At 36.4% G+C, this 23137-nt stretch overlaps 1 long non-coding RNA gene across 1 annotated transcript in view; it reads right to left on the bottom strand.

Annotated features, from left to right (window-relative positions):
- LOC112930874 (uncharacterized) overlaps window positions 1-23137 on the bottom strand; it is a 184115-nt gene that overhangs the window by 15702 nt on the left and 145276 nt on the right. The window contains exon 3 of the long non-coding RNA XR_011995475.1: window positions 3054-3142. This is a non-coding gene — a long non-coding RNA (uncharacterized lncRNA). The remainder of the gene's footprint in view (window positions 1-3053; window positions 3143-23137) is intronic.

The raw sequence follows: 23137 nt of genomic DNA, 5'->3' as shown, positions 1-23137 counted from the left end.
CATTTAGATAGCCACATGTGGCTATTGGCTACACTATTGCAGAGCACAGGTTTGTATGAACTCAAGGACAAAACCTAGAGACTATCCAAATATAAGGTACAAAATTAAGTACCATCCCTGATGATCAAAAGCATATAAGGTACAAAATTAAGTACCATCCCTGATGATCAAAAGCCTATAGTTGGTAATGATGACTACAATATGAGGAAAATTAAAGTCAGTATAATCAAAAGGATATAAAATCTAAAAGAGGAAAAGTTCATACCAAATCACAGGTATCAAGAAAATCTTCACAGAGGATTTTGTGATGAGCTTGGACAACTGAATAGATTTGTATCAGCTTTCTATTTCTTTTTTTTTTTTTAAGATTTTATTTATTTATTCATGAGAGACAGAGAGAGAGAGTTAGCTTTCTATTTCTACTAATAAACTACCACTAACTTAGTGGCTTTAATACAACACAAATTTATTATCTTACCGTTCTGTAAATTAGAGGTCCAACATAGGTCTCCCTGGGCTAAAATCAGAGTATCAGCAGGACTACAGTCCTTTCTGGAGGCTGTAGGGGCAAATCCATTCCCTTGCTTTTTCATTCCTAGAGACCACAAACATTCCTTGGCTCTGGGGCCTTCATTCATGCTTCGAGGCAACAATGTTTCAACAATGTTTCAGCTCTTCCTGCCTTTCTTCCATAGAAGAAATATCCCTTCTGACCATAATCACAAAAGGTTCTCAGCTTTAGAGGACCCCCGTTATTACATTAGGTCCACCCAGATAATCTAGGATAATCTCCCCATCTCAAGATTGTTGACTTAATCACATCTGCAAAATCCCATTTGTCATATTTACCGGTTCCAGAGATTAGATTATGCATATATTTGGGGGGCCAGTACCCTGCCTACCAAAGATTTTCTACAGCAAGAGTTTAGAGATGAAAACAAAGGGATTCCAGGAGGAGATGCAGGGCAAGAACAAGGCAGACCAACAAAAATTGACAATATAATCCCTAGAATCTGTGAACCAGTTCACTTGATTAACCAGCATCCTCCCTTCCTTCTATAATCCCTATTGTAACACCCGCTGAATACTCAGAGCAGTAGGCTATCCTGAAACATCTGTTCACACCTACTTCCGCCAGATGAGTTGTATGCCTACCAAGAGCCAGCTGTATTTCTTGTCAAACCTATTTAGGCCAGATGTATTTGTCATTGTAACATATAATTTAATTAAATAGTACATAAACCAATATGATGTGAAAAGAGAGTTGTTGATTCCATGCAAATTAAGTTGAATGCTTTGGAAGGACCCCTTAGAGGTAAGATGCTAAAAACGTTTGCTAACAATTTAGATATGACCAAGACAACCACAAAGATTATGGAGAAAAGAGTAAAAATTTTAAAAAGGTCCATAACCAGATTGTCCTTAACTAGGTTTACAATATACTATGCATTATGAGTTAGTTTATATAAGAAATATTATAAAGAACTTCAGTCAAATGACTCACACTTAAAGAAATGCCCTATCCTGAGGCATTGGGGTGGCTCAGTGGGTTAAGTGTCTGACTTTTGATTTCAGCTCAGGTCATGATCTTAGGGTTGTAAGACTGAGCCCCAGTTTGGCTCCACACCTAGCTCGCTCGCTCTCTCTCAAAAAAAAAAAAAAAAGAAAGAAAAGAAAAGAAATGTCATATAATGTCATATCCCTTCCTCATATGAATGTACAATGTATCTTCTAAGTATAAAAATGTTTAAGGTTTATGTAAGTTTTATACTGTTTTTTTTTTTTTTTTTTTTTTTTTTTTTAGAGAGAGAGAGAGTGTAGTGGGGGAGGAGAGGGCAGAGGGAGAGGGAGAGAAAGAATCCCAAGCAGGCTTCATTCTCAGCTGGGAGTCAGACAGGGGGCCAATCTCACCACCCTGAGATCAAGATCAGGGCCAAGATCAAGAGCCACATGCTTAACCCATGGAGCTACCAGGCGCCCCTCAGTTTATACTTTTTTATAATGTCCTTCTTTCAGTGACTTTTCTCAATAAACTAGTTAACTAGACATGCTACAAAAAGAGGACTTCTGCTGCATTTAAAAAACAGAGATGGCACAATCGCAGATGAAGGGAGAGTGGGAAGGAGAAAACACCATCAGTAGAGGCCAAGTAGACACGAAGAAGGACCTCCATGTCACACTGAGAAGTCTGGATACTGCAATAGGCCTGTTGTTATTGTTATTTGATAGTAAATGTTTTTGAGCATATCAAAGGACATGCTAAGATCTGCCATTTATGAGATTAATCAGGCAACTAGCAGGCGTCCAGTCCCCAGAAGTCTCAGTCATTCCTCCCCTAGCAAAGGCCACTGGATTCCTTCCCACAAACTTGAGTCTTTCCCCTTGCGCTCTAGACCTGCACTGTCCAATAGGGTAGCCACTAGCCACATGCGGTATGGAGCACTTAAATGTGGCTAGCCCAAATTGAGATGTGCTATAAATGTAAAATAAATCCAGATTTCACAGACTTAGTATGAGAAAAAGAATGTAAAAATCTGATTAATAATGTTTTACTGATCACATGTTAAAACAATAATATTAAATATATATGGGTTAAATAAAATACATGATTGAAATTCACTTCACTTATTTCTGTATACTTTTTAAAAATGTGGCTACTAGAAAATTACTGAAAACTATATGTGTAGCTCAAATCTGAGGCATACATTATATTTTGTTTTTTGGACAGCAAAGCTCTAGTCTTAGATCAGTCCTGGCATGAGATAGAAAGTTTAAACCACCCCATCCCTGAACCCAATGTTTTGGGACTCACATTCCTATTATGGGGGTGTCTAATTTAAAATAGAGTCCCTGTCATAATCTTCTTTCTCCACCTTGAGACATGGTCTGGTTTCCCTGATTTTCGCCTTAAAATGTTTAAGGCTCTTCTTACATTCCCAAATCCATGTTTCCTCCCTCTGGTGACTGTTGGCTTCCTCTGGAGAAGCAGAGATTTCTGGAAAGATGATCAACAATAAGGCATTGGATCTGGTGGTTAGGGAATCATCACTGACCTTCAAGACAATGATCATATCAACTGCTTGAGTGGACAGCTGAGCAGTTGTCACAATTGCCATGTCAATGATGTTGTGGGCACAAAGACCTGAAGAAGAACAAAACAGTGATAGCAAAAGCACTTGCAAATCCCTGACCCAGCCTTCCTCTACTTGATGCAACTAAGACTTGAAGAATAGAGGGCTTCCTGCATGTAATTTCTTAGTCTGAAGTAGAGTGTTAACCAAGACTACACTTTCAAAAAGCACCCTGTTGGATGGTGAGGGATCACAATAAGGTTAAGAAGAAAAGAGATAAATTTGTAGCACTGAGACTACATTCAGAAATGAGAGATATGCCCTCAAATTGCCTCACCTTTATGCAAACAAAGTGGAGTATGCCCTGATTTATTTGCCCATCCAGGGAACTGGCCAGATTTTTTTCTAAAACTCTGGAAGGCAGGGATCCCTGGGTGGCTCGGCGGTTTGGCGCCTGCCTTTGGCCCAGGGCGTGATCCTGGAGTCCTGGGATTGAGTCCCACGTTGGGCTCCCAGCATGGAGTCTGCTTCTCCCTCTGCCTGTGTCTCTGCCTCTCTCTCTCTCTCTCTCTCTCTCTCTCTCTCTATCATGAATAAATAAATAAATAATCTTTAAAAAAATAAATAAAAATAAAAAATAAAATAAAATAAAACTCTGGAAGGCAATCTCTGTTTTTGTATTGCCTATGAACATGACCTGGGAGAAAGCATCTGATTCTGTCCTAGAAGTAGCTCTAATTCTCTTGGGCTGCTGGGGAAACTCAATGGAAAATGTTTCAATACATAGGAGCATATACGCATGAGTATATATACATGTGCCTCTGTCTCATGTGTGTGCTCATGTATTTATGCATGTGAGCATTTTAGTTGATGTAATGCTATAGATACCTAAAAACATGGACACACAAGACAAAACAGACTAGTCACTATGAAAATAATGTCTATGAAGTTGGACAGGCATATGTTTCATTTTGTTTTAATTTTTTTAAGTTCCTACATTGATCTGCATAACATCTTACATTTCATAACTTCTTATAAAAAACTGATTCCTTCTGGGAGTGCCTAAGTGGCTCAGTCCATTAAGCAGCTGACTCTTAGTTTCAGCTCAGGTCATGATCTCAGGGTCCTGTAATGGAGCCTCACGTTGGGCTCTGTGCTCAGTGGAGAGTCTGCTTGAGGATTCTCTTTCCCTCTCCCACTGACCCTCCCCTCCCCGCCCTCCCTTTCAAATTAATAAAAATAAATCTTTTTAAAAAACCTGCTTCCTTCTTATTTTTCAGTGTTAACAAAATGCTCGATGACTTTGCTACTGCAGTCTGAAACAATTTAAACTTTTAGCTTTCTGGTTCTCTAGGGATCTCCCTGCTGACCACATGGAAGGCAGAATGAGTGGTAAAAAGAGTCCTAAACAGTAAGCCAAAGTAATGGATTTAAGCTAAGACTCCATCCATTGTGAATCTAGGGAGGAGTCATCACTCCCCTTAGTCTATTTCCTCACTTATAAAATAAGACTATAGGGGCACCTGGTTGGTTCAGTCAGTTAAGCACTGGCCCAGGTCATAATCCTGGGGTCCTGGGATCAAGACCCAAGTGAGGCTCCCTGCTCTGTAGGGAGCCCTGCTTCTCCCTCTCCCTCCTGCTCGCCATGTCTACTCTCTCTCTCTCTCTCTCTCTCTCTCTCATAAATAAATAAATAAATAAATAAATAAATAAATACATATTTTATAAAAAATAAAATAAGATAGGACTATGAATCCTTGACCCACCCATCTTTCTCATGGGAGTCTCTGGGAATCAGTTTTATAAACTTTGAAGTACTAAGTAGAGGAACAAATAGGTTTATTTGTTAAACTATGTCTCAGGCCTAAGAAGCATTGAAACCAATGCTCAGTTCTTTGATACAGTGAGTCAGGCAGGAAAGTATACCATTCCAACACACACCTGTCCTGTGACTTCATTCATGAAATTCAGGGTAGAAATTTAAAATGTTTCCCAGATTCCATTAGAATTACATTGGCTTCAAAGGAGGTAAAAGTCAAGATGTAACAGAAATTTTTATTCTAATTTGTTCTGAAATACAGTTTTCAATCATCATGACTCCTTAAATTAGAATGGATCTGCAAAAATAGATACATGCAAACATTTTTTCCTAAAATTTTTTCATGTAAGAGTATGCAGCCTGCTATGTAATATCACACATTAAAATAACACTGGCATAGAATGGGAGTAAAATCCTTTCTCTGGAAATAAGCATATGTTATTAAAATTATATATCATTTGTAGCCAACTACTAGAAAAGAATCCACACTGCTGTGCTTAAGTTTAGGACCTGGAGGACCGTGACATTGTGCAGTAAGCATAGGACTAGGAAGCGAGGGGCTTGGGTTCTACTTCCTGATACTCCACTAATTAAGCTGGGGACTTGAGTCAAGTATTGACTTCCATGAGCCTTAATCTCCTCTTGTGTAAAGTGGATTAACAGCACATGCTGACTTGTCTGTTTCTCATAGAGTTCTTCCAGGGATCAAAGGAAAAGTATCTATGAAAATGATTCTGTAAATGATGAAATGGTATAGACAAATAAATAATTAAGAAAATGAGCTTTATATAAAAAGTTGATAGCATAATATAGCTATTCACCAGTTTCTTTATCATATGTGTAACCCACAGAGATACACTGGCAATTCTGTTCTTCATACATTAGCTTTAATAATGTTATGATAACCTTGACCTTAATACACTAAAGGAGAGAGCTAAATATGCTCTTCATCCATCATTCCTCTCCAGAGTTTTTGTACAGAGCTCACCATCCCCCAAGTAACACAAACTTTAGGTACTCTGATAAAGTTGTATACAGAACAAGCCACAAAAATTTCCATTATGAAATTAATAACAAGAGTATGAACAAGACCTCTGAATATGTAAAAGAAATCCTATAAACACAATGCACTTACAGAATGATAATTAAGAATATAACAGCAGATAATACAGAAAATGATGTCCTTGAAAACTCAACACATCTACTGAATGCAGCCAAAGTAACTCTTAGAAAAAAAAAGTCAAGATGTTATTCATCTCAGTTTTTAAAAATTAAAGAAAATCAGCTGAATATTTTAAAGGATAAAAAGGCAACCCAAACAAAAACAAGAAAATGGAAAAATAAAATTAAACAAGCATATTGGAAAATTGAACAGAAGTGTAATTGAAAAATAAAATCATGATCTGACTTGCTAAAAACAGATAGATCAACAGCAAAAATTTAATCAAAAGTAAAATGCAAATAAATTAAATAGAAGTGAGAAAGAATACATAATCAAAACACAAAATAAAATGAGTGAATACACAGTTGTATGAAAATGAATTTCATGTAATGAATAATTTCTTTTTATAAAATATGACAAACAAAAACTGAAAAACAAATGGGAGATAAGATCAAAGAAAGCAGAGGGATTATATGGCTTTATAGATAAATTATCTAAAATGATCAGGGAATAGCATCAATGTGTTATAAACCATTTTTGAACATAGCAAAAATGATAAAACTGTAAGTAAACTATGATCCTGGTTCTACAACCTGATAAAGATAATAAAAAAAGCTACAGGCCAATTTCATTTATTAATATACAAGTAAAAATGGTAAACAAAACGTTAGCAACAGAATTCAGCTATTCACTAAAAAACACACAATGAACAAGTGGGAATTGTCACAGGAACTTAAGGAATATTCCACATAAGAAATAAGAAAAATTACCAAAACAATAGATCACATTAATAGCATAAATAATAAGGACCAGATTTAAATATATCCCCAAAGGGTTTTCAAAAAAACATTAGAACTTATTTATAAGTTTTAAACACAAAATATAGAAATAAAAAGCTATTTCCCTTTGGCTTCACAAAGTGTTGTTATTAAATTCTTATGATGTGGAAAGATATTCAATGCAAAGGAGTAACTACTTAAAACCATAAGCTAGCATTCTGTGTAACTGAGGGAAAACATTAGAGGTGTTCTCACTAACATCAGAACCTAAACTTAAATGCCATTGTCACTGTTTACTAATTAACACTGCATTTCAGTTTCTTACAATTGCAATGACACTTAAAAAGAAATAATCTGAGATTTTATAGACAAACAAGAAAATGCTAATTTCCAACAATATTATTGTATACGAAAATTTTTAATCAACCATAAAATTATCAAAGCTTTTAAAAGAGTTCAGCAAAGTACTCAGCGATAAAAATAAATGCACACACCTACAGTATTTCTCTATATCATTTCCATATCATCAAAAGTAGTCAGAAATTAAAATAAAAACAATTTATTCATATCAACAACATATTCATATTTATTTCAATTTATTCATAACAACAAAAATGTAAAATAGTTTTTTTTAAAGAACAATTTATGTCAAATTGTGAATTAAAATTCTAGAAAGAAAAAAAATATTATTAGAATGAAAACCTGGGGCACCTGGGTGGCTTGGTGGGTTAACTGGCCAATTGTTGATTTCAGCTCAGGTTATGATCTCAGGGTCCTGGGATCAAGCCCAACTTGAGGCTCTGTGCTCAGTGGGAGTCTGCTTCAGGATTTGCTCCCTCTCTCACCTTCTGCCCCCTTCCTCCTGATTGCTCTCACTTTCTCTCTAAAATAAATAAATAAATCTCTTAAAAAAAAAAAAAAAAAGAAGAAGAAAGAAAATCCTCCAAAGGTTAGTCTGTAAATTAATGCAACCTGAAAGTGAACCTCAACCATTCCTAATATAACTTGAAAAATTATTTTTAAATCCATTTGCAGTGGAATTCCTTTTTAAAATGGAAGCAAATCAGCAATCCCTGATGCAGTTACTCCCAGCAGCCCAGTAAAATTACCAAGAGAGGAGAAGTCCAAAATGAAAAACAAGTCTGAAAACTGAGACATGCAGCAAGCTGCTTGCCAGAATCTGGGAGGAATTTTCAGTATCTACAAGACCTATGGAGCTGGATTGAGAAAGACAACCGGTGGCTTCCTTCTGCTTCACAACACCAATAATAATAAATAAAAAGTCCAAACAACATGAAATAAAACATGAAGGCACTTGTCTCTCATTCACAATCTCTTCCCTGGCTCAGAGAACTAGGATCTGGGCCAATCAAATTGTTGAGCATCTATTCCTCTGATATTATGGTATTCCTTTTTTATGACTTTTCTTTCAACCTTCTCTCTACTTTCTACATTCATTCAAAGAGGGCACTTCTAGGAAAAGATTGTTAAAAGGGGGAAATGGTGTTTCACTAAAAAAGCAAAGCTAACAGTGATTGTACTGGAATGGAAATTCTCCCAAGAACAGTAGGCAGGTGTAAGAAAGAGCCCTGACACACTACAGTTCATGTGGTAGACTGTAGCTTGTCTTTTATTCCATTGTTTCAAAAGCACCAACAAACCAGAAAGAGAAAACAGAAGATAGCACACTAGTGGGCAGAACCATACCACATGAATACCAGACAAATACCTAGAACTGTGCTCAAAATTACATGCAAACAACTATAGATCTAAGTGGGGATTTGGCATAGAAAACAGAAGTAGAAGCTGTGCAATTTCTCTTTTGTAAAAACCTCTGATAACTTTCTTATTTGAAAATGAGTAAATAACATACAACGGACAACATGAGGTCTATAAAAAATAATGCAGAAGAAAGAGATAAGTCCATAATCTTAAAAACTAAAAGAAAAAAAGCTCCAAAAATAATCTTCTGCTAGAAGCAGAAGTCGTCATTAGAAATTTTTGTGTGATATTTTGCTCAGATGCAAAAACTAGGTTTCCACGAAAGAGTCAGAGAGCAATACAAAAAGAAAAAGTGGAAAGCATGACAAAAGAATAAGAAATAAACTTAAATCTCACCACAACCATTCACTTAGGAAATTAACATACCCTTCCAAATATTCCTGGCCCAGTTGATTTTATAGGTGCATTTTTTAAAGTAGGTTTCACGCCCAGTTTGGACCCCAGTATGGGGCTTGAACTCATGATTGTGAGATTAAGATCCAAGCTGAGCATCTTGAAAGCCATTTACGAAAAGCCCACAGCTAATATCATTGTCAATGGAGAAACACTGGGAGCCTTTCCCCTAAGATCAGGAACACAACAGGGATGTCCACTCTCACCACTGCTATTCAACATAGTACTAGAAGTCCTAGCCTCAGCAATCAAACAAAAAGAAATAAAAGGCATTCAAATTGGCAAAGAAGAAGTCAAACTCTCCCTCTTTGCAGATGACATGATACTGTACATAGAAAACCCAAAAGACTCCCAAGATTGCTAGAACTCATACAGCAATTCGGCAATATGGCAGGATACAAAATCAGTGCCCAGAAATCAGTGGCATTTCTATACACTAACAATGAGACTGAAGAAAGAGAAATTAAGGAATCAATCCATTTACAATTGCACTCAAAAGCATAAGATACCTAGGAATAAACCTAACCAAAGAGGTAAGTAAAGGATCTATACCCTAAAAACTACAGAACACTTCTGAAAGAAATTGAGGAAGACACAAAGAGATGGAAAAATAGTCCATGCTCATGGATTGGAAGAATTAATATTGTGAAAATGTCTGTGCTACCCAGGGCAATTTACACATTCAATGCAATCCCTATCAAAATACCATGGACTTTCTTCAGAGAGTTGGAACAAATAATCATAAGATTTGTGTGGAATCAGAAAAGACCCTGAATAGCCAGAGGAATATTGAAAAGAAAACCATAGCTGGGGGCATCACAATGCCAGATTTCAGGTTGTACTACAAAGCTGTGATCATCAAGCCAGTGTGGTACTGGCACAGAAACAGACACAAAGATCAATAGAACAGAACAGAGAACCCAGAAATGGGCCCTCAACTCTATTATGGTCAACTAATATTTGACAAAGCAGGAAAAACTATCCACTGGAAAAAGGACAGTCTCTTCAATAAATGGTGCTGGGAAAATTGGACAGCCATGTGCAGAAGAATGAAACTAGACCATTCTCTTATACCATACACAAAGATAAACTCAAAATGGATGAAAGATCTAAATGTGAGACAAGAATCCATCAAAATCCTAGAGGAGAACACAGGCAACAACATTTTTTAACTTGGCCACAGCAATGTCTTGAAAGATATATCTACAAAGGCAAGGGAAACAAAAGCAAAAATGAACTATTAGGACTTAATCAAGATAAAAAAGCTTCTGCACAGCAAACGAAATAGTCAACAAAACTAAAAGGCAACCTACAGAATGGGAGAAGATAATTGCAAATGACCTATCAGATAAAGGGCTAGTACCCAAGATCAATAAAGAACTTATGAAACTCAACAGCAAAGAAACAAACAATCCAATCATGAAATGGGCAAAAGACATGAACAGAAATTTCACTAAAGAAGACATAGACATGGCCAACAAGGACATGAGAAAATGCTTATCACTTGCCATCAGGGAAATACAAATCAAAACCACAATGAGATACCACCTCACACCAGTGAGAATGGGGAAAAATAACAAGACAGGGAACAACAAATGTTGGAGAGGATGCGGAGAAAGGGGAACCCTCTTGCACTGTTGGTGGGAATGTGAACTGGGACAGCCACTCTGGAAAACTGTGTGGAGGTTCCTCAAAGAGTTAAAAATTGAACTGCCCTATGACCCAGCAACTGCACTGCTGGGGATTTACCCCAAAGATACAGATGCAGTGAAACGCCGGGACACCTGCACCCCAATGTTTATAGCAGCAATGTCCACAATAGCCAAACTGTGGAAGGAGCCTCGGTGTCCATCGAAAGATGAATGGATAAAGAAGATGTGGTCCATGTATACAATGGAATATTCCTCAGCCATTAGACACGACAAATACCCACCATTTGCTTCAACGTGGTTGGAACTGGAGGGTATTACGCTGAGTGAAGTAAGTCAATCGAAGAAGGACAAACATTATATAGCTTCACTCATATGGGGAATATAAAAAATAATGAAAGGGATTAAAGGAGAAAAGAGGGAAAATGAGTGGGAAATATCAGTGAGGGTGACAGAACATAAGAGACTCTTAACTCTGGGAAATGAACAAGGGGTAGTGGAAGGGGAGGTTGGAGGTGGGGATGAGGTGACTGGGTGACAGGCATTGAGGGCAGCACTTGACGGGATGAGAACTGGGTGTTATACTGTAAGTTGGCAAATTGAACTCCAATAAAAAAATATATATACTAAATAAATAAATAAATAAATAAATACAAAAAAAAAAAAAAAAAAAAGAGCCAAGCTGAGATCAAGAGTCAGATGCTAAACTGACTGAGCTACTCAGGCACCCTGATTTTATAGGTGCATTTTGCCAAACTTAAAAAACAGATCATCTCATCTTATATGAGTTTTTCCAAAAATGTAACAGTCTAACTCAGTGTCTGAGATTAATATAATCAAAATTTTAACACTGGATAAAATTAAAAGAAACAAATAAAATTGTTGGCCTGTTACCTCTACAAATATAGATGCAGAAATTCTAAGTGAAATATTAACTGAATTCAAAATTACATTTTAAAATTGTATATCATGATTATAAGGATTTTTCCCTAGGAATGCAAAAGAAATCTATCACTGTAACTCAAAATACTAAATAACTTAAAAAACAATCATGAGTATTTCAATGGATTTTTTTAAAAGCATCTAGCAGAGACTGACTTCCAGAATTGATAAATTAAGAACCTCCGAAAATCTCTTCCTCCATCAAAGCAACAAGAAAACTGGGGAATAAATGGGGGTGGGGGAGGAATCAATTTTTTCAGAACTCTGGAGATTAACTAAAGACTTGCAACAATCTAAGGATGAGTTATTCAAGAAAAATGACTGTATCTTATTATAAACTGAGTTTTGTGGTATCTTACCCTACTTGCATCCTCCTTTCTCATTTCCATGGTAGTCTTGAAAACAGCCTCGAAATCATGATAGCTATGAAAACCAACAACGTTGCAGCTACTAGAGGAGGCTGACAAGTTTGGAGCTGCCCAGAAGCCCTAGCTCCAGAGAATTGTTGCTATTAAACTTGTCTGGCAGTTTCCCTAGTAACCCCCACTTGCAGAGCTTATCTTTATACAACCTGACTCTAAGTTTGCTCAATGAGAAAAGCCTTTTCTCTGAGATATGTGTCTAAAACAATCAGTAGCCACCTTTTTAACATGTGGCTGCCTATAGAATTGATAAGAGTTGGGGCCAATAAGAAGCTGATCTTAAAAACATTTTTTCAAAATCTGATCTATATGGGATTTTTAAAAGCTCCAACATATTCCTGTAATCCAGAAAGCCACCTCCACATACACAGCAATGAACATGCCCAGGAAAGATCTAATTTATCACCCCTGACCTGAGGTTATGTGCAAGCAGGAGATGAAGGCTAAGGCAGAGTTGTAAACTAACTGCCTGAGTGCTAGAGGAATGATCAACACAGAGTCTATTAGTGAAGCCTTGAAATATTATTGGCAAAGCACTTAAGGCAAAGAACAAAGGAAAACCCCAAATAAGAGACATCAAAGATTTAAGCAAATGGAGTGCTATGCCAGGTTCACAGAGAGATGATTAACCTCATCAATTCTTCCTATTTCATCTCTGAAGTCCGTGAAATCACAAAAAAAATGTCAGTTTTTTAAAAACATTTAAGCAAACTACCCTAACTTTACATGAAGTTATAAAAGTCCCCAAATAGCTTGTAAAACTTTGAAAAAGAAGAGAAAGGAGGGAGTGATTTCCTCTAACCAGATATTACATACTAAAAAGCTACTGTAATTAAAACAGTTTGGTACTGGTGAAGGTCAAATAGGTTAATGAGACTAAATGGAGAACTCAGAAATAAGCCTACATATGTATGGATACTTGGTATATGATAAAGAAATATTTTAAAATAAGGAGAAAATAACTTATCTAGATGGTATTGGAAAGATTGGCTCATTATATGAATAGAGATAAAGTTGGACCCCCCTACCTGACATCATTTATGAAGGTGAACTCAGAATGGATTAAAGACCTTTCTGTATAAGGCAAAACCATAAAGCTAACAGAATAAAATATGGGAATATCTTTGTGACCTAGGAACATGAAAAATTTTATTATGCACAAACCATAATGTAAAAATATGTATGCATATATTGCTGGATTTTACTATATCAAAATAAAGAATTTCTTACTTAGGGGTAAATCTGAAAAAAAATAGGCAAAACTTAACACAAAACATTGCTGAGAAAAATGAAGAGAAACCGAAATAAAAGGAGAAGTATACCTTATTCATAGGTTGTAAGACTAAATATTGGTAAGGAGTCAGCTCTTCCTACACTGATCTATAGGTTTCATGAAATCCCAATAAAAATTCTACTATGCTTTTTTTCTAGATATTGACAACTCAATTCTAAAATTCCTATAAAAATGCAAAGAACCTAGAACAGCCAAAATAAGTTTGAAAAAGAACAAAGTTTGAGGATTAATGTTGCCTGATTTAAAGACTCATTATAAAGCTACAGCAATCATAACAGTGTATTATTGGTGAAATGATAGAGAACTAGGCCAGTGGAATAGAAGAGGGTCCAGAAATGGACACCCATACATATCTAGGCAACTAATTTTTAACAAATTAGATTCAAAGGCAATTCACTGGGGAAAGGATCACTTTTCAACCAATCATGCTATAACAATGAAATATTTTTAAGATGATCTTCGATCTATATTTTGCACTGTATTCAAACATTAATTGAAAATGGACCATAAACATAAGTGTGAAACCTAAATGTATAGAACTTAGAAAAGATGAGAAAATCTCTGTGACCTTAGGATAGACAAACATTTCTTATATAGGAAAACAAAAGGGAAAAATGCTAACTTGGACTTCATCAAACTTCAAAACTTCTTTAAGAAACATTGTTAAGAGAATGAAAAGACAAATCACAGACTAGAAAAATATCCTTGCGAAGTACTTGTATTTAGAGCATAAATACAAGTCTACAGAAATATAATCACATAAATACAAATATATATAAGATATATAAATGCAAATATCTATACAAATACAATATGTGATAAAGGACTTGAACCTAGAATATATTTAAAAACTCAAAATTCAAGGGGTGCCTGGGTGGTGCAGTTAGTTAAGCACCTGTCTAATGGTTTTTGGCTAAAGTCGTAATCTCAGGGTCTTGAGATTAAGCCCCATGTCAGCTCTTTGCTCAGAACAGAGTCTGCTTAAGACTCCCTCTGCCTCTGTCCCTCTCTCCTGCTCGTGCTCTCTCTCGAATAAATAAAATTTTTAGAAAGACTCAAAATTCAAGAATAAGAAAATAAAGAACTCAATTTAAGAGTGGGCAAAAGATTTGAAAAATTAAAACAGATATACCAAGGGAAAATAAGCACATAAAAGGATGCTCAACATTAGTCATTAGAAAAATGTTGATCAAAACCACAATGATACCACTTATTATCTAGTAGAATGGCTAATATTAAATAAACTGACCACATCAGTATTTGTAAGGATGTGGAGGAACTAGAATTCTCATATATCCTGTTGATCCGAATGTGAAATTGTATAACCATCTGGGTAAACAGTTTGGTAGTTTCTCATTCAACATTATGTATTGTGTGTGTGTGTGTGTGTGTGTGTGTGTGTGTGTAAAATCTTTATCTATGCTGTGTATATTAAAGTTTGATTTTTTATCATGTAATATTTTATAATATCCATCCAGTATATCTCATTTATCCATTCTCTGTAGGAAGAAAGTCAAATATACCTTCAATTTCCTGTTACATACATATACAGCATCCCTTTGTACCTTTGTAGGAATTTATCTCCTGGAATGGGATGCTGGACCATAAACCATAGGACGTACGTACATTAAATATGGTTATATTGCTTTCCGGAGAGCTGACAAGAGTAAATTCCACCCAGTAGTGCACAAGAGTTTCCATTTCCCTTCTTTTTGATAATTGCCAAATGGTGATCTTTTAATTACATAATTCTTTCTACATTTATTACTTGGCATATAAGGGAAAGCTTTTCAATCTCCACCTGTTCATTTTTTATTCATTTATTTATTTAATCAGTGTGGGCTCATGGATTTCTATTTTATTCAAGGGATTATAACCAATCAAAATCATTATTTTGGTATTCATATTGTCCCAGAATAGGAGCCCCTTCAAGCTGGTACCTACATTCTTTTGATAAGTCCCGTTATTTTTAAAATACACTTTTTTAAAGATCAGTTTTAGATTTATAGAAAAGTGGAGCAGAAAGAACAAAGAGTTCCCATATACTGCTCTCCACACAGTTTCTCCCTTGAGGTCAGGTAATGAATGAAATTTACCCTTGAGACCTCAGCATCAAGCATAATAGTTGTCACACAATAAGTATTCATCTATTTGAAGAATAAATAATCAATTCATAAATCCAGTCTGAGATAAGCTACCACCCATCAAGTTCTCAGAGATTCTGAATATCCTAATAAACCATAGAGGGATAAACACATTCTCGGAAATGGGATTTTTCCAGTCTTTTGTTGCCAAAATGTTGCCTCATACAGGCTTTATATCTAAACAATAAACTCCACACTCCATCTACACTTGGAGAGATCTTCACAGCCTGACAACCCTCCTAGAATCTTTCCCTCTACTCACAGAGAGAAAAACAGAATGTTTGGAGCCTTTTCCCCTTTCCCTGAAAAGGCATCACATGCATGTCGTCTCTAATTTCTACATATCACAAAATCACATGCTCATAGATCCACAGAGTTAGAACTTCCAAAAATTTTCTGCATTCATCATTTTATAGATGGGACAATGAAGGCCTAAAGAGGTAAAATTATTTCCCCAAGATCATAAAGCAGATAAGCAGCAATGCTAACCCAAGTCTCTTGGCTCCTAATAATCAATTGTCTTACCGATGTTACTACAGTAATAAAAATTAATTCTCCTACCCACATAGAAGCCTTTCAGCCACCGGATCACTTATAAATTGTTCCAGGATCATTGTTAATAATAATTACTAATATGAATAAGTTTGGATACCAACTTGTAAAATAACAGACAACCACCCCCCCACACCAATATACACACAATTGTTGCTACTGATACAAAACTAAGTGACATGGTTGACCAGTGTCCCATCTAATCAATAGGTCACTTTGGTTTGTTTTTGGGGTGTGTGTGTGTGTGTGTGTGTGTGTGTGATTTTTTTTCTGCAATTTCTATTAGCACTATATAAAAAGGGAAGTTGGAAATGTGAAGGCTCCTATTGTTGTACAGACATGTGACTCTTGTCTAAATGGCATTACAACTGTTCAGACATTGAAATGAAAGCAAATGTGCGTATACCTATCACATTACATAGGGAAACTAATGTAGGCTGAGTTGCATGTCACCAAATGCCCCACATGTGACATACAGGGAAAATGACATAATCCAAGTATTCGGCAAAAGCAGCCCACAGTAACAAATGCATCATTTCTGAAGAGGAAGAGAGAGCAGATGGCTCAGCAAGCAATTGTAGAACAGCCAGCTTCCCCCTCCGCACCTCCAAAACCAAATTGCCTCCCGGTGTCTCATCCTAGGCCCTGGGGAAACTCAGAGGCAAAACACTCACGTACCACATTAACAGCAGCCCTAGCAGAAGGAGGCTTAGGTCATGGTGCCCTGGGCTTGGACCCAAAGGACCTGTGTTCATAGCCACATTCTGCTTCTTACCTTCCTTGCTACCTCAAACAAGTCACTTAATGTCTTTTCAAATTTTATTTCCTCGTCTATAATGCAGAATAAGTACAATGCTATAATGTTAAAGGAGATATCGAAATGAAAATGTTTCATTAACTACAAAGTACTCAACAAATATTAGAGTTCATTAATTTAAAAAATGCAGATTAGTTGAAACCACTAGTTGAAAGGCAACCTGAAACCTAATAGCATATATTGTACACAGTGTTCACAGAACTCCAAGCCTAGTTGACCACAGCTTTATGGTTCCTTTTCAAGAATGGTCAGTGAGTGAATTGTGGCTGTCTCTGTGTTAAAAAGTCACCATGACTTTATTCCCATCACAGGAATGGAATAAATCTCTTTTATTCATTACTCATTCAATAAACATTTATTGAGCATCCACTCTAAGCCATGAACTTGCTAAGTGACAAAAGATATAGTAACTGAGGCTCTTTGGCTACTAATTTTTAAAAGGTAATTATTTCTTTTTCTTTTGCTGCTATTGCTTAAAAGGCAAGCATAGTGGACAACAAAATAAATATTTAGCTACATCAAGAAGGCTAGAGACAGACATTTCTTGATGATTTGTGTATCAGCATAAGAAATAATAATGATTTACATTCCTAGCATTTTCTAAAAACTTATTTCATGGATGCTAATTCATTTAATTGTCACACTAGCTCTGTAAAGTAGGAATTATTTCCCACTCTTTGGAACCTGAAAGCAAATCCAGCTAGTTTGATTCCCAGTTCAAAACATTCCCCATTATGCCACACTGCCTCTCACTTTAATGCTAAGGGACATTTGGATGGGAAGAGAAAAATATCCTCTGACAAGATAAATCATAATTGTTTTCAGTACTCAAGTATAGGTTGTTGGGGCAGATTCCTAGGACTCTACTGTCCTCAAACTTCATAAGTGGTAGAAAAACAACTAAAATAAGCATTAGGAAAACCATAAAAATGAGACTAAGTAATTTCAATAATCCCTTTTGCTACTGTTTTAATCCCACACAATACATTTATTTTATTTGTTTATTCACTGACATTCTGCTAACTGAAGAAGAAACTCCCAAAAGCTGAGACTAGACCAAAATAGTAGAACACTACTAATTGGTGGATCAATAAAGTACTCCATTCTGTTTGCATAAATAGACATTTTGATGGCAATCCTTTGCTTTGATGGCAACCAAAATAGATTAACTGGATCTTTAATAGATGTATATAATAAGAACTGCAGACAATATGCCCTGAAGATTGTCATTCTTGTATTCAGGCAGATGGTAGAAGTGGAGGAAGGGGGAAAGAAGGGAAAGAACATTCCTGGAACAGCTGTTGCATGTGGGCACCATGCTGGGCACTTTACATATTTTAACTCTTTGAAGCTTTGTAATAACCCTAGGTGCAATTTTACAAATGAGGAAACAGAGGCTCAGATAGGGCCCAGTCCTATCTCTTTACCCCACAGTCTTACATTGTCTTTGAAAACAATCTAATGTGGGAGGGCCAGAGCACATGTGTGTTATACAGGAGCACCCTGGTGTGTTAGAGATGAGCACTCCTTAGAATTCAAGTCATGAGGTCCCAGGTAATACCCCTGAGATCCCTCAGCCTGTGCACTGAATAGTCCCAGACAGGAGTAGGGGCAAAGGATGGAGTTTTAGAAATGCAAACTGGGAGGCTAGGGAGGCAGAGAGAGAAATGCAAGATGTGAAAGAACTAGAAAAGTACAAATCCACAGAAGTCAAGTATGTGTTAAAAAGGAAGTCAGGACAATAAGAATAAAGGCTAAGAAATGATCTCAGGATCAGGGACTGAGTCTTTATTATCCTGCAAGACAAGAAGGTCAGTAAAAGGGTGGAATTTATTTTTTTAATGATCATAAAACATAATGTTGCATTTTATGATAGAAAATTGGGAAGCACGTAAAAGGATAAAGAAATTGGGCCTAGGCAAGGCAGAGGGTGGGAGGTAGGGGTGGGGGAAATCACATAATCCCACCCTGACATGATTAACGTTTTTCAACATTTTTGTACACTTTCTTCTAATCCTTTGGGAACTTTTTACATAGTTGAGATCACACCGAATATGTAATTTTATATATCATTTTAAAAAATTTAACATTTTAATTCATCTGTCCAGTCTTTACTAACTCCTATAACTGCTTAAGCTCACATTCTACTGGACATAGAGGGTAAGGTCAATGTTGTATTCTTTTTGTACATTTCCATAGAACTCAGCACATTTACAGACAGTAGGTATTCAAAAAATATTTATTGAGTAGAACATGAACACCAGTACATTCTCATTAGTCCTTAATTTACCATCCTCTTCCTGCTGGGTCTATCATTTATTTTATGGTATATTGTGTCTGCTCTCAGGCTGCTTTATTTCCTCTGTTTCAGGCATGGATGCTACCCCTAACTAGATAATCTGTCCTATGAGAAAGAAATCCATGTCTTGCAGTTCCTCCTATGTCTTCTGTTTCCATCTTCACCAGCAGTGCCTACCATTGTGTTCGTTCTACAGAAGACAATTTAATTTAATTTAATCTAATTTAATCTCATTAAATTATAAATAGATTGCAGCTTTTAAAAATTCAAACCAGAACACATAGGTCTTGATGATACTTCTCCTAACACCAAGAGAGCCTTGAATTTTTTTCCTAAGTTTCACTCCCTAGTATCAAATCCTCTTTATGCCTTCTTTCTCCCCTTCTTTTCCCCTTACAGTAGACTGAAACTATATATAGGTGTGTGTGTGTGTGTGTGTGTGTGTGCGCGTGTGTGTGCATGTGTCAGAACTGGAAAATTCCCATAACCATAAACAATGTAGAAATCAGAAACTAGAACATGATCTTTCTTTGTACTCTTGATAAGTCATCTAAACAGAATACTTCAAACTTCGACTGAATTGAATAAAGTATCCAGAACAAGGAAGGAAACATCATGCTCTGCTATGAAATGCCCAGTAATCCTAGGAATACTGCATTCAGTTCAAAAGACAAACATGGCAAAAGAAAATTAAAAGGAGAATAATGTCCAAAGTGAAATGCCCAGGAAGGTGATGGGTCTCAAAAACATAAGCAGTTATCAAGGGAGCCGGTTTTCATGTAGGAGATAGATTCAAGGACATAGGAACTTTTAAGACATGGAAAGTCCTTGACTTTTCCCTAAAGGAGATGGAAAGCGAACTTTGAACAGAAGAATGACATGATAAAACTAAGGTTTTTGGAGGATCACTTTGTGGAGAATAGATAGATTATAACAAGGCAAGAGTAGAAAGTAGACTGAGTAGGAGGCTATTGCAAAAATTCAGAATTCATGACTCCAAAGGGTAAAACCTCCATTGTGTGGAAGTCGTAAGCAGGCATATGGTATGTGCTGACTCAGAAGGCTGTCTGCCATCAGAGGTGTACAAGTTGAAAACCAGTTGGCAAAGATATTACAGAGGTTGGCCTGATAACCTAAAAGTCATTTCCAACATCAAGACTCCATGACCATTGTTTATAATCTACCCATATCTTCAGCTGGCCTACGAACTCCACAATCATGTTTACAATTTATTTCTGATTGTAAAAGCACAATATAGTCATTGTAGAAAATCAGAGATTATAGATACAGGTAAGTAAAAGAAAAAGAAATAAAAATTCAGGCTTAACATACAGAGATACTCACTGTTAGAACCTTGGTATGTATCCTTCCATTATATTTTCTTGGCACATGCATCTTTAGGTAGCCAGATTATAGAAAGTGCAGATTTTTTTCCCCAAGTAAATGAGATTACTATCTTTATGGCTTTTTATAATCTCCTTTTAAAATTAAATATATGGTGACGATGTTCCCCTGTCAATTTATATTTTCTTCCAGAATCAGAAACCCCCTATAAATAGCCCCTATAAAAGCCCTGAAGTAATGGGTAATATAAATAACACAGAAACTGGCAGGGTATACGTAGTCTTAGGAGATCTTAATGATGAGATAATAGCTTCCTCATGAGTGTGTCTCCCACCTAGGTTTAAGAGGAATATTTTCAACCAACTCCATTATAATATTTCACAATCTTCTCCCCGTTCCAACTCCTTCCCTCCATCATCATAACAAGCTATATCCCATGTCAAATGACAGGAACATAACCAGAAAAGAGTGAAGGAATGCCCTTCATCCTAATCGAGCCTCAGAGGTCTTATCTGACTTTTCCCTTGTTACATCTGGGCATCTTATGATATTAAGGCAGTCACTCATGAGCCTTTAAAGTTTCCAAATAACCCTGAATTTTATTCATCACCTCAGCACCAAGAGTAACACTCAGGTTATTTCCTCAGATACAGCATTTATAATTTATTCAACAACAAATATTTATTGAGTATCTAATATGTACCAGGCACAATATTTGGGGTAAGCCAGTAAACACCAAAGAAGAAAAATCTCTGCCCCAATGGAGCTTTCATTCTTGTTCGAGGAAACAGACAATAAGAAATAATTATGTATGTTAGCTGGTGGTACCACCGATAGAAGGAAAGAAAACAAGGAAGAAGATAAATAGTGACAAGAAGGAGGAAAAGGATTGTGATTTTAAATAGCATGGTCAGGAAAGTCCTTGACACAAAAGACTGACAGAGTGGAGGGGTGAACCATGAGGACAGTAGAGAAGAGCATTCCAGACAGTGGCCTGAAGCAGGAAACTACTTGGGCATATTCTAGGAACACAATGGAGGAAACTACTTGGGTAGAACAGAAGGAGGAATGGAGTAATCAAAGATGAGGTCAGAAAAGGTAGCCAGAGGCAAGGTCACACAGACTCTTATATATATATCATGGAATTCTTCAACTTTTTTCTGAGAGAGATGATAGCCATCGGTGAATACTGAGCGGACAAGAGTGACAAGACATGACTTGGGTTTTGGGAGAATTATCTTATTGAAAATAGATTGTAGAGAAAAGAATGGAAGCTGTAAGACCAAGGAGGAAGCTGGAAACATTGGGAGATAGTGGCTGGGACCAGAGGGTGAAGGTGTGGATGGGAAGAGTCAGTCAGATCCCACACAGATTTCAAAGATATAGCCTCAGGATATTGTAACAGTTTTGACATGGGCTATGAGAAAGATGAGTCAAGGATGTCACCAAAGTTTCTAATTCCTGGAAAATGAAAGAATAGAGCTATCATTTACCTGACAGGGGAGCACTGTGGAAAGAGCAGGTCTGCAGGGGGGTTATTTAGCAGTTCAGCTTCAGACATCTGACTTGAGCAGGTTCAAAAGTGGAGGCATTAAATAAATAGTTGGATATGTTCATCTGAGACTTGGGGAGAGGTCAAGTTAGGAATTTGGGAATTACAGGCACATAGATGATATCAAGAGCCATAGACTAGAAGAGATTACCAGTAAATGTAGATAGAAAACAAACAGGTCCAAGAACTGAACACAGGGGCCAGTATTTAGAAGTCAGAGCCTATGTGAGGAACCAGTGAGGGAGAAAAGGCATCAGATAAATACCAATATGCATAAATCCTTCATGCTAACTCCTGAGGAGGTGTGAGTGAAAAGTTCTAAGAAAAAGGAAATTACACATCATGAGCTTGGCAACCCTGAGATATGTAAGATGATACAGGACTGTAACAGTGTCCAATCCTGATAAATGAAAGAAATATTGACCAGAACAGATTCGATCCCTACCACTTAATGGCAACTTCAGAACAACCCTGTTAATTCCAGTTAAAGTCACTTCCAACAATGTTCATCTGCAGTGTATGAATATATAAACAATGTAATCTTAATGATTGCATAATATTCCATTATGTGAATATAAAATTACCTCTTTATTTAAACAGCTTCCACATTCTGGGCATTTATGTTTTTATATCTCTTGGCTATTTAAATAATACTTTAATGAATATCCTGGTAAACACTTCTTTGTAGATAATCATTTCCTTAGAATACATTGCTGCAAGTATAATTACTAGATTAAAAGTGGTACACATTTTAAAAAGATTTTTAGTATATATTTCCAGATTAGCCTCTATAAAGCTTACACCAATTTACATTCCCACTAACAGGGTATAAGTGTCTTAAGAATGAGACATAATAAAGCTAGCCCATGAAGCCAACAATCTAACTTTTAGCAGAATGGACAGCCTTCATCTGATTTTTTTTCTAGCTTCTAATATCTAGATACCCCATTGTTTTTTATTCTGGCTTTAGACCTTGGACTTGAGCTTTTAGGGTCTCCTCCTAACCCCATTCCTGATTAAATTGTTCCAGGGATCTTTCCATGCCCTGATCTTCCTTACCTTTGGTGACCCCATCCCTGTTCCAGATGGGGTACAATCATATTCCTGCAACAGTTT

This window comes from Vulpes vulpes, chromosome 12, assembly GCF_048418805.1.
Source record: "Vulpes vulpes isolate BD-2025 chromosome 12, VulVul3, whole genome shotgun sequence".
Classification (NCBI taxonomy): Eukaryota; Metazoa; Chordata; class Mammalia; order Carnivora; family Canidae; genus Vulpes; species Vulpes vulpes.
The sequence above is the reverse complement of the archived record's forward strand: the minus strand, read 5'-3'. Positions and strand labels throughout refer to the sequence as shown.